Source organism: Sinocyclocheilus grahami, unplaced genomic scaffold (assembly GCF_001515645.1).
Source record: "Sinocyclocheilus grahami isolate Dianchi unplaced genomic scaffold, SAMN03320097.WGS_v1.1 scaffold42.1, whole genome shotgun sequence".
NCBI classification, from domain to species: Eukaryota; Metazoa; Chordata; class Actinopteri; order Cypriniformes; family Cyprinidae; genus Sinocyclocheilus; species Sinocyclocheilus grahami.
Window position 1 is genome coordinate 1,040,095 of NW_015505221.1, and position 14,011 is coordinate 1,054,105.

General features: G+C 36.7%; 1 protein-coding gene and 1 pseudogene across 1 annotated transcript in view; one reads left to right on the top strand and one right to left on the bottom strand.

Annotated features, from left to right (window-relative positions):
- LOC107582266 (multiple epidermal growth factor-like domains protein 6) overlaps positions 1-12,342 on the bottom strand; it is a 35,532-nt pseudogene extending 23,190 nt beyond the window's left edge.
- Positions 12,343-12,626: 284 nt separating this feature from the next.
- Positions 12,627-14,011, top strand: part of LOC107582227 (mitochondrial fission factor homolog B-like) — a 20,734-nt gene continuing 19,349 nt past the window's right edge. Inside the window, exon 1 of the mRNA XM_016267978.1 lies at positions 12,627-12,782. The gene's annotated coding sequence lies outside the window, so the exon portion shown is untranslated. The remainder of the gene's footprint in view (positions 12,783-14,011) is intronic.

Genomic DNA, 14,011 nt, shown 5'->3' on the forward strand with positions numbered 1-14,011 from the left:
TTTAGTCATCATGAACCATTAAAAAGCAATAGAATTTTCCTTTAATAACTCATATTTTACAACACTGAATATTGACAGCTGATATTGTATAAAAACAGATCTTTAGAAGTCCAAAGGGTTTTGTGTTAAAAGCAACAGAACATTCCAGCACATGTTTCTCCACAGCGGGATTTGGTTTCTCTCTCTCTCAGCTGAGATCACCTGCTGAGTGGAGATGATTCATTTTCTTCTAAAGTTCTCACTGGAATAAAGTTTTAAAGACGCCAGACTAACTGCATCATCAAGCCCATCTCAACAACAAGACTACATAACCTACTGTTGATCGGGAAACTCACAAGGTCTCTGTTTTCAATGCCAGTGATTTAATTGCCGCTGTTTTGCTGTTCAATAATCCTTCAAACCGAATTTCCAGTTCAACAGCCCGTGTCCGTGTCCCAGAGCGTACTGCAGCAGTGAAGCTCTTGCTCAAATATGAGTTTTTCACCAAACCAGCATATAGAGCATGTCAGTACGAGTTCATTAAACTAAAAGGGATAGCCGTCCTGGATAAGCTTTTAAACAGCCTGTAATCTATCCAAGGACCTCAATCATAATTTACAGACCACTCAGTCAGCGTTTGCATGCATACACATATTTGTGCTGGATCAGAACATGTCATGCTTTAGTTTAGAGAAGGTGACTGAACTGAAGGATAAAGACCAGAATGGAGCAGTAAGAAAGTTGAACACTGGAAAAACAACTGACTCTTTCTTGATGAATGATGAACTGTCTTTAACTGAAAAATGAGTGTTTACTATTGTCATTTTGCATTATTGACACACTATTTTCCTAATGCTGTTCAGTTGCTTTGACACAATCTGTACTGTTAAAAGCGCTATATAAATAAAGGTGACTTGACTTGACTTATTACTGTAAATGTTCTGTAAATGTTGGTCTCATTGTGCATGATTGATCAGGACATGTTACTCTGAAGAAAAATCTTTCATTAAAGCTTTTTCCAGCTCTGAAGTAACTTTTCTTTTCTGCTGAAATAATCAAAGCCATGCAGATGGAGGAAAAACAATATTGGCTAACAAGATCCTTACATTTACTTAAGAACATGAGTGTTGGAATATCATTCCAAACCTCAATGACTCCATATTTTCTGTGGAAAACAAAGGAAGATATTTTAAAGAATGTTTCAACTTCTTTTGTCCATGCAATGAAAGTCAATGGGGTCCAAAACAACAACATATTATTTTGTATTCCTCAAAAGAATTAAAGCCATACAGGTTTGGAACGACATGAGGGTGGAGTAAATGATGACCGGATTTTCATCTCTTTAAATGCATTGCAAATGCTGTTTTATATTCAATACAGTGTATAGTGCAGGGGTAGGCGAGTTCGGTCCTAGAGAGCCGCAGTCCTGCAGAGTTCAGCTCCAACCCTAATCAAACACACCTGAACAAGCTAATGAATGTCTTCAGGATTACTAAGGCTAGGCAGGTGAGTTTTTTTTCAGGGTTGGAGCTGAACTCTGCAGGACTGCGGCTCGACCGAACTTGCCTACCCCTGGTATAGTGAATGATAACAAAGATGTCAACTTGACTAGAAGAATATAATATATGTTTGTGTGTCTTCATGCAAAAAATTTAAGTAATGTGACCCAGTTTAAAGGGTGCCTAAATAAGCTGTTTGGGGATCAGGACCTCTTGGACTCCTCAATACACTGCAGTATTTCAAGACACTAAGTAGAGCCAGGACGCTCCATGGGGTTGTAACTCTTAACTCCACTACAGGGCAAATAAGACAGCGGGAAGAAGGAAACCCTAAGGCAAACTGTATCAAACAGACTCAGTCAGTACACATAGACGCATCTTTAAACACTGTACGCTCAGCACAATTTGTAAATCCGTAAACAGGGAAGTTGCAGTAACAGTGAAGAGCTTGTTTCCCATGAGTCTCCTCCATCCCATCAAGAAGAAACTGTTGACAGTAGAACAACACTGTTGGCTCAGAGCCCAGTCATTTCACATGTGTGTCCTTTAGAGTTTCAGATTTGAATCACACCTCAAACTGTGCTCAGATTTGCCATTAAACTAATAAACAATTAAAGAGCAATAAAAAGCATGAAAAATAAATACCTCTAAGACACAGGTATGTGTTTACATATGTAATGTTCATACATTTTTAGAACAAGGATGAAAAGCATGTTCTTAAAGGGGTCATATGATGCGATTTCAATTTTTCACCAGGGCACAAAACATCAAAGCATGATTTACATAAGCTTGTGGGAACAGAATCAAGCACGCAAGTGGTAGATTTCATGCAAGATACCTCCGTTTTTAGTGCCTCAGAATCAAGCTGTGGAAAATGTGTGAGAGGAATACCAGCAAACCCAGAAGGATGAAATGAAGAAGTGGAAACAGAAATTTGTTTGCAAACACTGTCAATTTTTGAATTGAAAAAATGAAGAAAGGAATTACATAACTCACATAGACACATCTTTAAACACTGTACGCTCAGCACAATTTGTAAATCCGTAAACAGGGAAGTTGCAGTAACAGTGAAGAGCTTGTTTCCCATGAGTCTCCTCCATCCCATCAAGAAGAAACTGTTGACAGTAGAACAACACTGTTGGCTCAGAGCCCAGTCATTTCACATGTGTGTCCTTTAGAGTTTCAGATTTGAATCACACCTCAAACTGTGCTCAGATTTGCCATTAAACTAATAAACAATTAAAGAGCAATAAAAAGCATGAAAAATAAATACCTCTAAGACACAGGTATGTGTTTACATATGTAATGTTCATACATTTTTAGAACAAGGATGAAAAGCATGTTCTTAAAGGGGTCATATGATGCGATTTCAATTTTTCACAACTTAATACACTTGTGGTGTTCCTAATCAAAAATGAAAGGCCTACAAAAAAATGCTTATAACTTTCTAATTATGCTATATTATTACCAAATATTAGACTGGATTAGGTTTTGTAGTTCTTTTTGGAACTGACTGATTGTATGCCTCATTGATCTGAGGTTATGCACCTCAGTTTTTGAGTGAACACTGCCAAAAAAATCCACAAATAAGGCTTTTTTTCACTTAAAAATGCATAAGCTTAGCTCAATGAGGCCTATGACCAGTTATTACATTATAACAACAATAATATAATGATATACTTTGTTTATATAGCGCATTTAAAGCAACTTCTCAAAGCACTGTACACAAAATAAGCGATACACAAAAAACAATAAATCAAATAATAAAATAAAGTGAATGCTAATTTCAAAATGTACGTCTTGAGGTCTGTGCTCCCCTAAATTCAGGAGGAAGAGAATTCCAAAGGGTAGGAGCATAGAGAGAAAAAGCCCTGACACCCATAGATCTTAAACTGGTTCAAGGTACAGCCAGCAAATTAGAATGTGAGGAGCGCAATCTGAGATTAGGGGCGTAAGGAATTAACGATGCGGATAGGAAACGTGGAGCCAAACCATGTAATGCTTTGCATGTGAGCATCAACCTGACCGGGAGCCAGTACAAAGACTCCAAAATAAGAGTAATATGATTGCATATCCTGGTCCCAGTCAGGATCCTAGCAGCCAAATTTTGTACATACTGCAGCTTATGAAGTGTAAATTTAAAAACTCCAGCTAAAAGGGCGTTGCAGTAATCTATCCAAGAAACAACAAACAGAAAAATGTAGTTTAGGACAGAATCTTGCCATATTTCTGAGATTAAAAAAAGGATGCTTTAACAGTGCTATGTACAAAATGATCAAATGCAAGACTGGCATCAAATATAACTCCAAGGTTCCTCATTTTACTTTTAGTCTCCAATACAGAAGCATCAACAGACAGAGTCAGAGAACCACCTTTAAAGATTTGAAGACGGGAACCAATAAGCATGACTTTGGTTTTACCACTATTCAGGCAGAAGTTATTATTCATCCATGTTTTTATCTCAGAAACAGTCAGATAGATAGCAGACATCAAGAGTTTCACCAGGTTTTGAGTGTATATAGATTTCTGTATCATCAGCATAGAAGTGGTAGTGTAGACCAAGCGTTTGTCACAGCTGCCCAAGTGGTGACAAGTAAATATGGAACAGTAAAGGCCCTAAAACTGAGCCTTGAGGAACACCAGTACATACAGAGCTAATCTCAGACCTGTAACCGTCCATAGAAATGAACTGGGAAGAGTCAGTAAAATAGGATTTAAACCAGTTTAAAGCTGTTCCGGACACACCCAAAACTCTTTCAAGATGGGAAAGTAAAAGACTATGATCAACAGTATCAAAATCTGTTTTGTTAATTGTTATAATCATTGAGGGCAGCATTTTCTTTTTTCGGCACAGGAGTTACAGCAGCAATCTTTAATGCTGCTGGAATAACCCCAGTCTGCACTGAATCATTTATAATACTTAGGATAACAGGGCACAAAACATCAAAGCATGATTTACATAAGCTTGTGGGAACAGAATCAAGCACGCAAGTGGTAGATTTCATGCAAGATACCTCCGTTTTTAGTGCCTCAGAATCAAGCTGTGGAAAATGTGTGAGAGGAATACCAGCAAACCCAGAAGGATGAAATAGTGAAGAAGTGGAAACAGAAATTTGTTTGCAAACACTGTCAATTTTTGAATTGAAAAAATGAAGAAAGGAATTACATAACTGTTGAGAAACACGTAAGGTGGTTGCAGTATTTACTTGAAGCAATCTATTTATAGTTTGAAACAAGTGTCTGGGATTTCCTTGATTGTTTACAATATTCTGAGAAAAATTTGATGATCCTTCAGTCTCAATTAATGGAGGTCATTCAGAAGATCCTTCCAAGCTTGATAATAGACATTCAAGCCAGTAAGGCACCATTTACACTCAATTTTCCAACAAGCAGCCTTCCTAGTACACAGATTGTCATTATACCAAGGAGCAGAGCGAGCAAAAGTAACTTTACATGACCTTAGAGGAGCAAAAGAGTCTAGAGTAGTAAAAAGATAATTATTTAACTGTGAGACTTTCTCCTCCAAAGATGTTAAATGCAGATCACTTAAAGTGGAAACAACAGAATTGAAAAAAAAACTGATCAATGGGCTTCCGGAATGTTACTGCTTGGATGGTAGGATCCTTTTTGGAGTTTGACAGCCCCTGGACACAATCCACTTTCACTGTATGGAAAAAAGCAGCGTGAACATTCTGTTTAACATCTCCATTTTTGTTCCACGGAAGAAAGTAAGTCATAAAGGTTTGGAACAACATGAGGGTAAGAAAACTATTTCTTTAACTTTTCTTATTCATTCTATAAACATTATTCCCCGCATTTTCTCTCTCGGAACTGAGAGGTGACCAATGGCCATTAAACACAGCAAGTCAGTCCAAGAGGAAAGGCCAGCTAAGCTACAGCATGTCCTGAGCTACAGTGGTGGTGATATGTCTACTGAAAGAGAGCACTGTAAAAACATTCTTCCACACGCACATATACAGAGTCTCTGAGTAAAATGAGCTTAATAGGTTTACCAGTCCAACATGGAAAAGACATTTTTCATAATTTCACCACCGCACTGTTTAGCCATCAGCCTTCTGCGTTACGGACATGCAGTAGAAATTTTTAATTTTAGAAACTCTGAGAAAGCATTTTAGGAGCACAAACTACCATCTCAGTGTAAAACCGCAGGAGGAAAGCTGCTTTAGACAGAACACACAAAAAATCTCTGACTAAACTCAAAGGGGTCATATGATGCGATTTCAAGTTTTCCTTTCTCTTTGGAGTGTTACATTCCAGTCTTAACCGTGGCTTGTGTACTGCAAACACATACCGGCTTCATCACTGTTTCTGTCACACGACTCTGTTCCCCTTTCGGGCTTGAACTGATGATAAAACTAATGACATTATTTACTGTCTTTACATTTATTTTGAAAGATGAAGCTCACGATTATGGTAAGGGACGTTACATTTCCGATGAGTGCTTGCGGTGTTCGGCCAATCACAATGCACTGGGTCATCTGGCCAATCAGAGCAGACTGCGCTTGTCGGAAGGAGGGACTTTGTAGAAAACTAAGCGTTTGAGAGAGGCGGGGCATAGAGGACCTACAATAATGTACAGTATTTGAAAAATAATGTGTTTTTTGAACATTAAAGCATGTCAACATATTCTCTTACACCAAATACACAAAATAATGATCTTTAAAAAAGCATCATATGACCCCTTTAAAGGTTTACTGTAAGACAAGAAAATTAAATCTCATTTACATACTACTGGGTGTGAGATAGATTCAATGTTCAAGACTTTTTGTATTAAAAGTAAAACAGAAAGGCTAGTTTTTTACAAATACACCAACATTAAAAAGTCTTGGGTTGGTAAGATTTTGTAATGTTTTTGAAAGAAGTCTCTTATGCTTACCAAGGCTGCTTTTATTTAATCAAAAAAACTGAGTAAAAACTGTAATATTGTGAAATATTGCTATAAATGAAAACAATTGTTTTCTATTTTATTTTTTATGTAATTTATTCCTATGAATGTAAAGCTGAACTCTAGTCGTCAGGGCACATGATTCTTTGGAAATCATTCTAATATGCTGATTTGCTGCTCAATAAATATTTGTCTTATTATTATCAATGTTGAATGCTGCTTCATAGTTTCTGTCAAAACCCTGATACATTTGTTTTAGGATTCTTTAATGAATAGAAAGTTCAAAAGAACAGCATTTATTTGAAATACAATTTTTTGTAACATTATAAATGCCTCTACGGTCACTTCTGATCATTTTAATACAGCCTTGCTGGATAAAGTATTGATTTCATTCAAAAATAAATCCTACTGACCCCAAACTTTTGAACGATAGTCTGTTAATCAAAACACACACACACTCATTCTGCCTCATTCGACACCTCACAGTGTGAAAACCTCACATGTACTGTCAAAACTAACTTGGAGGTGGAGAAATTAAAAAAATGAGAACCTAACAAACCAAAGTGATATTTGCCTGGGAAAACTCCCTCTGCACTCACAGGGGGAGGACAGAGAGTGTGGGATGAGAAACCCCAGGTCAACAAGCTTCAAAAACACCAATTAACCTTCCCTTAGAAATATGACTGCATCAGCACAAACACATTAATGCACACAGCCTGACCCAAGCATCAGACCTAAAACACAACCCGTTCATTCAAGATATAAGAAACTTCAACCCCTTCAAACATGCACAAAAGACTGACTGTATTGGCAGAGCGTCCCCTCGAACCCTTCCGGACATTGACAAAGCTGATCACCAGTCTCAGAGCACTTCCCACCGTTAAAGCAGGTACCAGAGGAACACACTCCTGTGGATCACCTACACTGTTCAGACACCCTTGACCCACAATACACATACAGTGTTATGATACTCACTATGTAGGCAGCCTCTCTCTTCCCCTCTCTGCGTCCATCCTGGGCAGCACCTGTAGACAGTTTGCATCTCCATACTGTACACCTGCCTATACACTGTATAATACCCTGTCCTGAGATAGAGGGAGAAAGAATCTCAGAAATATAATGAACAGGTTCATCATATTGATACTGGCCTAATGTCATTACATCACTGAAACCAAATGAACAAAGTATTTATATAAAATGGACCATAATGTTTGAAAGCAGAAGATATTTATTGTTTATTTTATGCTCTGGAAATAGCATAATCATAAGAACAGCCGACAAATTATACAGCTGCTCCCTAAATAAACAAACGCTAGCGATGCTTTTCGAATCTTCCGATTGCTGAACTTCTTTTAACTTGACAAGGCGTTAAAAAACAGCGTATTGAAACGTAAAAACACGTTTAATTTGAACCAGTGAACGAGTCGTTTATTTGAGTCGAACCTTTTCGATGAATCTGTTGAACCAGTTCACAAGATTGAAACGATTCACGGTCCTAGCGGCTTTTAATAAATAACATTTATTTATTTAGTTCGTTTTATTATTTATTTTTACAATTTTTACACTGTTACTCATCTCATTCACTCATTCATTTGAGAAACATCTCTTGACAGGTAGGTTACCTGTGCTCAGGTTTTTTTTTAATGCAACTTAAGCTATGTTTCTTCAGTTTCAGTGTTGTCATAGTTACTATGTTTTGCCACATTTTCATGGCTCAGCAGGTTGATCATGTGAAAAGTGTAGGTCTGCTTTCAGAGGGGCAACATTTGGTTATTAGCTATAACTCCTATCCTATCCTATCACCATTGTGCTAGTCACTTAACCCCAGATTTTCAGAAAAACTTAAATCAGTGTACTTAAGTCAATGGAAAGCATCTGCTATGGTAGTTGGCAAATTTTACTCTACTAAATGGAAGGAGAGCAAATCTCCTAAAACTCACTGACCCTGACCTAAGAGATAAATGCTTGGGGGAAATAATCATAAGAGGCAATGATTTAATGGATAATGAGTAATGACCAATAGTTTAAACAGGGAAACAACAGTTGTTGTTTAAGTATGTCTCACCTCCTCTCGTAGCCCATACACCAGCACTGAGAAGAGCAGCCCTACCACCACACCTTCACCATTCGAGTAAACGCCTGAACACATGGTTGCCTCACCCCCAGCATAGACATCTCCTGCTCTTCACACACATTTGGCCTGAGAAAGAGTGAAAATTATACTACACTATACATAATCATACTTCAAAAACCCATAGAACTTAAAGGAATAGTTCACCCAAAAATGAAAATTGGCTGAAAATGTACCCTTAGGCTATCCCAGATGTAGATGAGTTGCTTCTTCATTGGAACAGATTTGGCACCCATTCACTGCAGATGATCCACTGGTGAATGCTACATTTCTCCAAATCTGTTCCAATGAAGAAAAAACTCATCTACATCTTGGATGGCCTGAGGATAAGTAAATTTTCAGCTAATTTTAATTGTTGGGTGAACTTTCTATAAGACCCATCATAGACTTCTGTCTCAAATTGATGGCAGGATAAAATTTCGATCTTCCTCAGTTTGGTTATGTAATGTTGCATGAATTGTTCGATAGCAGTCCGCTTGTTAAATCCAGACCAGTGGGGGCACATTAAGGGTAAATGAAGTGCACACAGCAACATGCAAATAAAAGAGTCTTATTTGGGACAGGGCCTTGGACTTTGAACATCAGAGCTCCTTCTTTAGTGATGATATCATAATTACCCATCTTGTTCACATAAAACTCACAGAAGAACATGTAAGTGGGTCAACGTGTGTACCCTAGTGGTCAGCTGACAGTATGCAGACTTATGGATACTGACATGCATAAGTTCCTCACTAAATACTGGGATAAGTTCATTTGTGCAAGCATGTAACCACATATTAAGGACTTGGGGACTAAATATAATAGTTTATGAACCCTATATAGTGAGAACAAAGGGGAAATTGCCTTCTTTGAGTAAAAAGAGCATTAACAAATATAATTATCAGAATCAGAATCAGAATGAGTTTTTATTGCCAGGTATGTTTACACATACGAGGAATTTATTTTCATGACAGAAGCTCCACAGTGTAACAGACTGTTTTGGGTCTTGACGTTCTGCGTTTATTTATTGTGTCACTATGTAAAAAAAACCCTATAATGATCATGATCGTGCTATGACTCTATGAGCCACTGAGAAAATAAATCAATGATCTGCTCTTAGATCTTGTGGCTGCGGAAACAGCTCATTTTAGGATGTTGACACAATGTTCTCACAGCTTGTAAAGTTTGACGCTTCAAGAACATGCTGAACCACATGTTCAGGATCCAAACGATCTGCACCACGATCTTGCATGCACCAACACGCACATTTTACTAGCTATATTCAAAATATGAATAAATACAGTGATAGTATATAAATGATAAAATAACACTGCTATAGACTAAGCCAAATCCTATCTCTGAAAGAAAACTGTTTTTTATTTTATTTTTAGAGTTCAAAAAGGATATGCTTTCATTTATGAATAGATTTTCCCATTAGAAGCATACCTGAATACTTCCAATTTCCCAAAGGGAGGTTTTTAGACCATTTTTAGGGATCATTTTTGGCCCTAAACTATAGCCAGACTACAGCCCTGTAGTTAGTGTGTCGGAGACTCAGTGAGGGGTTGATTCTCTTCTTCTTCTTCTTCTTACAGTGCAGTATTTGAGTCAGTTTGAAACAATACATATTATTTAGGTGAATATATATACATATATGTACAAATTCAAAATATGATAATCAAGTATATACAGAATCAATTAAATTGTTTAATGATCATTTATGTTTGAATATAATTTCACATGGACTCTGGTGCTTTTGGCGACACCTACAGAGCAATTAAATCACTACAGAAACAACGCATTCTAATTTAGAATGTGACGCTGATTAAATGTAATTAAATATATTTAATTACATTTAATCAGTGTCACATTCTAAATTATTGTGCTAATGCTGCACCAAAGCAAAGAGCTAGCGAAATGCTTTCAGTTGATTACATTTCTTAAAAACACTGGTGGAAATCAATGATCTGCTCTTAGATCTTGTGGCTGCGGAAACAGCTCATTTTAGGATGTTGACACAATGTTCTCACAGCTTGTAAAGTTTGACGCTTCAAGAACATGCTGAACCACATGTTCAGGATCCAAACGATCTGCACCACGATCTTGCATGCACCAACACGCACATTTTACTAGCTATATTCAAAATATGAATAAATACAGTGATAGTATATAAATGATAAAATAACACTGCTATAGACTAAGCCAAATCCTATCTCTGAAAGAAAATTTTTTAGAGTTTTTTAGAGTTCAAAAAGGATATGCTTTCATTTATGAATAGATTTTCCCATTAGAAGCATACCTGAATACTTCCAATTTCCCAAAGGGAGGTTTTTAGACCATTTTTAGGGATCATTTTTGGCCCTAAACTATAGCCAGACTACAGCCCTGTAGTTAGTGTGTCGGAGACTCAGTGAGGGGTTGATTCTCTTCTTCTTCTTCTTCTTACAGTGCAGTATTTGAGTCAGTTTGAAACAATACATATTATTTAGGTGAATATATATACATATATGTACAAATTCAAAATATGATAATCAAGTATATACAGAATCAATTAAATTGTTTAATGATCATTTATGTTTGAATATAATTTCACATGGACTCTGGTGCTTTTGGCGACACCTACAGAGCAATTAAATCACTACAGAAACAACGCATTCTAATTTAGAATGTGACGCTGATTAAATGTAATTAAATATATTTAATTACATTTAATCAGTGTCACATTCTAAATTATTGTGCTAATGCTGCACCAAAGCAAAGAGCTAGCGAAATGCTTTCAGTTGATTACATTTCTTAAAAACACTGGTGGCACATTTACCACTTAACCTGTTCAGTCGAAATGTATTTAAGTCGCGCTTTATAACAACTTTGATCACTAAAAATATAAAAATAAGAGGTAAATACATATTTTATGTGAAAATGAAAATGTATATGAATTAAAACGTCAAGACATTTCTTATTATTTGAACGTACATGCATGATCATTATGATATGTAACAATTAAATGCTTAGAAATTAAAATTATTTTAAAGTGTTTTTGTAGGAATTACGTTTCAGATAAGAATTTCCCGTCTACGACTTTGGCGACCACAAAACTTGATGTAAAATAAATATAATAGCCAGTTTCAAATAAAATACAGTCACTCACATGTCGGGCTGCAGGTCCAGTGATGCTGCGCCGTTCAGAGACACGATCACACAGGTTCCAGGGGCCCACAGTCCACTTTAAAGTGTCCGATCAGTTCATTATGCACGAGTAAAAAGGTGCTGTAGTTAATAACTTCATCCTTGCAGACTGAAATAATCGAGCATCCTAAAGTCCTGGAGCTGGGATCCTCAACTGCTCTCACTGAGACAGACTGGATAAACGCTCAGCGCTCTTCCAAGCACACTTACTACACGCGCGCGCACACACGCAACCGCTAGGGGCCACGATGGGAACACGATGGGTGTCCGATCAGTTCATTATGCACGAGTAAAAAGGTGCTGTAGTTAATAACTTCATCCTTGCAGACTGAAATAATCGAGCATCCTAAAGTCCTGGAGCTGGGATCCTCAACTGCTCTCACTGAGACAGACTGGATAAACGCCCAGCGCTCTTCCAAGCACACTTACTACACGCGCGCACACACGCAACCGCTAGGGGCCACGATGGGAACACGATGCCCAATATAACATAGCTGTTGTTTCCCAAATTCTGTGTTTTACATTTATGAATATCCTTTTGATTTTATAATACCACAGTAAAAACCAATTAGGTTTAATTATACTAAATGTGTTTCGTGTTGTGCCTGTAGTAGTCATTATTGCATGTGAAGTAACAGAAAATGTACCATTTACCACAACATAACGGGTCTAATCAGCTGGTGGATCATGTTTTTTTAATGTAAGCAAAAAGTCAAACAACTTTCATGGAAATCATTCTTAAATAATGAAATTATTTTTTAATTATTGCAACCCAAAATAAACTTGAACTGTAAATTATTATGTTATTTCAAAGATATTTTACAGACTGTGATAATTAACAAACCTTCACCAGAAGAGAAAGTGAAAACGCGTGACTTTTAAATGACATGGCGATGGACTTTTATTTTGAAAAGGCGCTTCTTACGCGCTTTTGTCAATACGGTTCAACAGTGTCCGCCAGCTTCACGCAGCTGTGGAGCGTTCTGGGTTGAGCAGGTTGAGCTGATAAGTCTTTTTCTAAAAAGCCACAAAATATTCGGATTTTACGATTGCATTTCACTTGGACGTCTCTAATCGGTCGGCGGATCTGATCTCGGTGAAGGTATGAGTCTAAAAGAGTTGTGATGTGGTTTTTGGGCATGCTTTGGCCCTTTATCTGCTGTCATTGATGTAAGGTACTCTGAGGCCCTGATGTACTCATCATTTATTTCCACAGTTTTTAGGGCTCAAACATGACACATTAAAGTTCTTAACCTTGTTATGTATTTTCTGTTTGATATGAATTGGTCCACCCAAATATTCAAAACGAAACATTGCAAGTGCTTTTACTGTAGTACTGCTGCTGTCAATGCTGCCTTGTATCCAGCATGAAACCAAAAACCTCCATATTGATGTTGTTTTTGTTGGATAACTTCCTGAAACACAATTTACAAAAGCATTCATTCAATAGGCATGCTTACTAATGATTCAACTTTGGAGCTGCCAGGGTAATCAGTGGCATTTTGCTTCCTGAAATAGTTGATCTCATGTTCAAACCACAAGATACAGATGACCCCTGCTTTCCTTTCTGTGCTTCAGTTTAGCTTGAGGATCTGGGGATGATAGTGGGTGGATCGGTTATTTATCTTTATTACATAATTGTAGTATTATTTAGTTACCTCACAACCAAGCTGACAGTCTTTTTTTGTATTTGGGGGAAGATGTCACAGGCCAGGGTGGACAACCTGTGATTCTGGTTTTGCTGTATGAAAGGTTATGAAGCATTGTTTGGTGGTATTCTGTTTTATAATTTGGAAGGAATTCTAAGGGATCTTCATTGGATTTTTCTTTGGATTTAATCATAACCAAACCAGATCATTTAGAACCAGTGTTGTTATTGGTAACCAAAACTAATATGAGTAATAATTGTTTTTGGTAACAGAAATAAAATATAAATATTAGATGAAAAACTTAAACCTAAACTAAAAACCAAAAATAAGAAATTCTGCCATGGCAACTAAATGCAAAAAAAAAAAAAAAGTTTAGTATCAGATAAATTACTAAAGTATTAAAGTTTACTTTAAGTTTAATTTTGTATTAAAGTATTACAATTACAAAAAAATTAATGAAATAAAAATAGGTTAAAGTTTAATAGAAATAAAAAACATGATAAAAAGTCATGAAAATGACAAATGCACATAAGAAAGTTACTAAAACGTAGATATAATTAAAATGAAAACATAAAAATAAAAGCTCATTCAAAATGATTCAGCACAGTACGGGAAAGAATTAACACAAGAAAATATCAAAACATTGTGTGCATCCATTTTTTTTTTTTTTTTTTTACTTTTT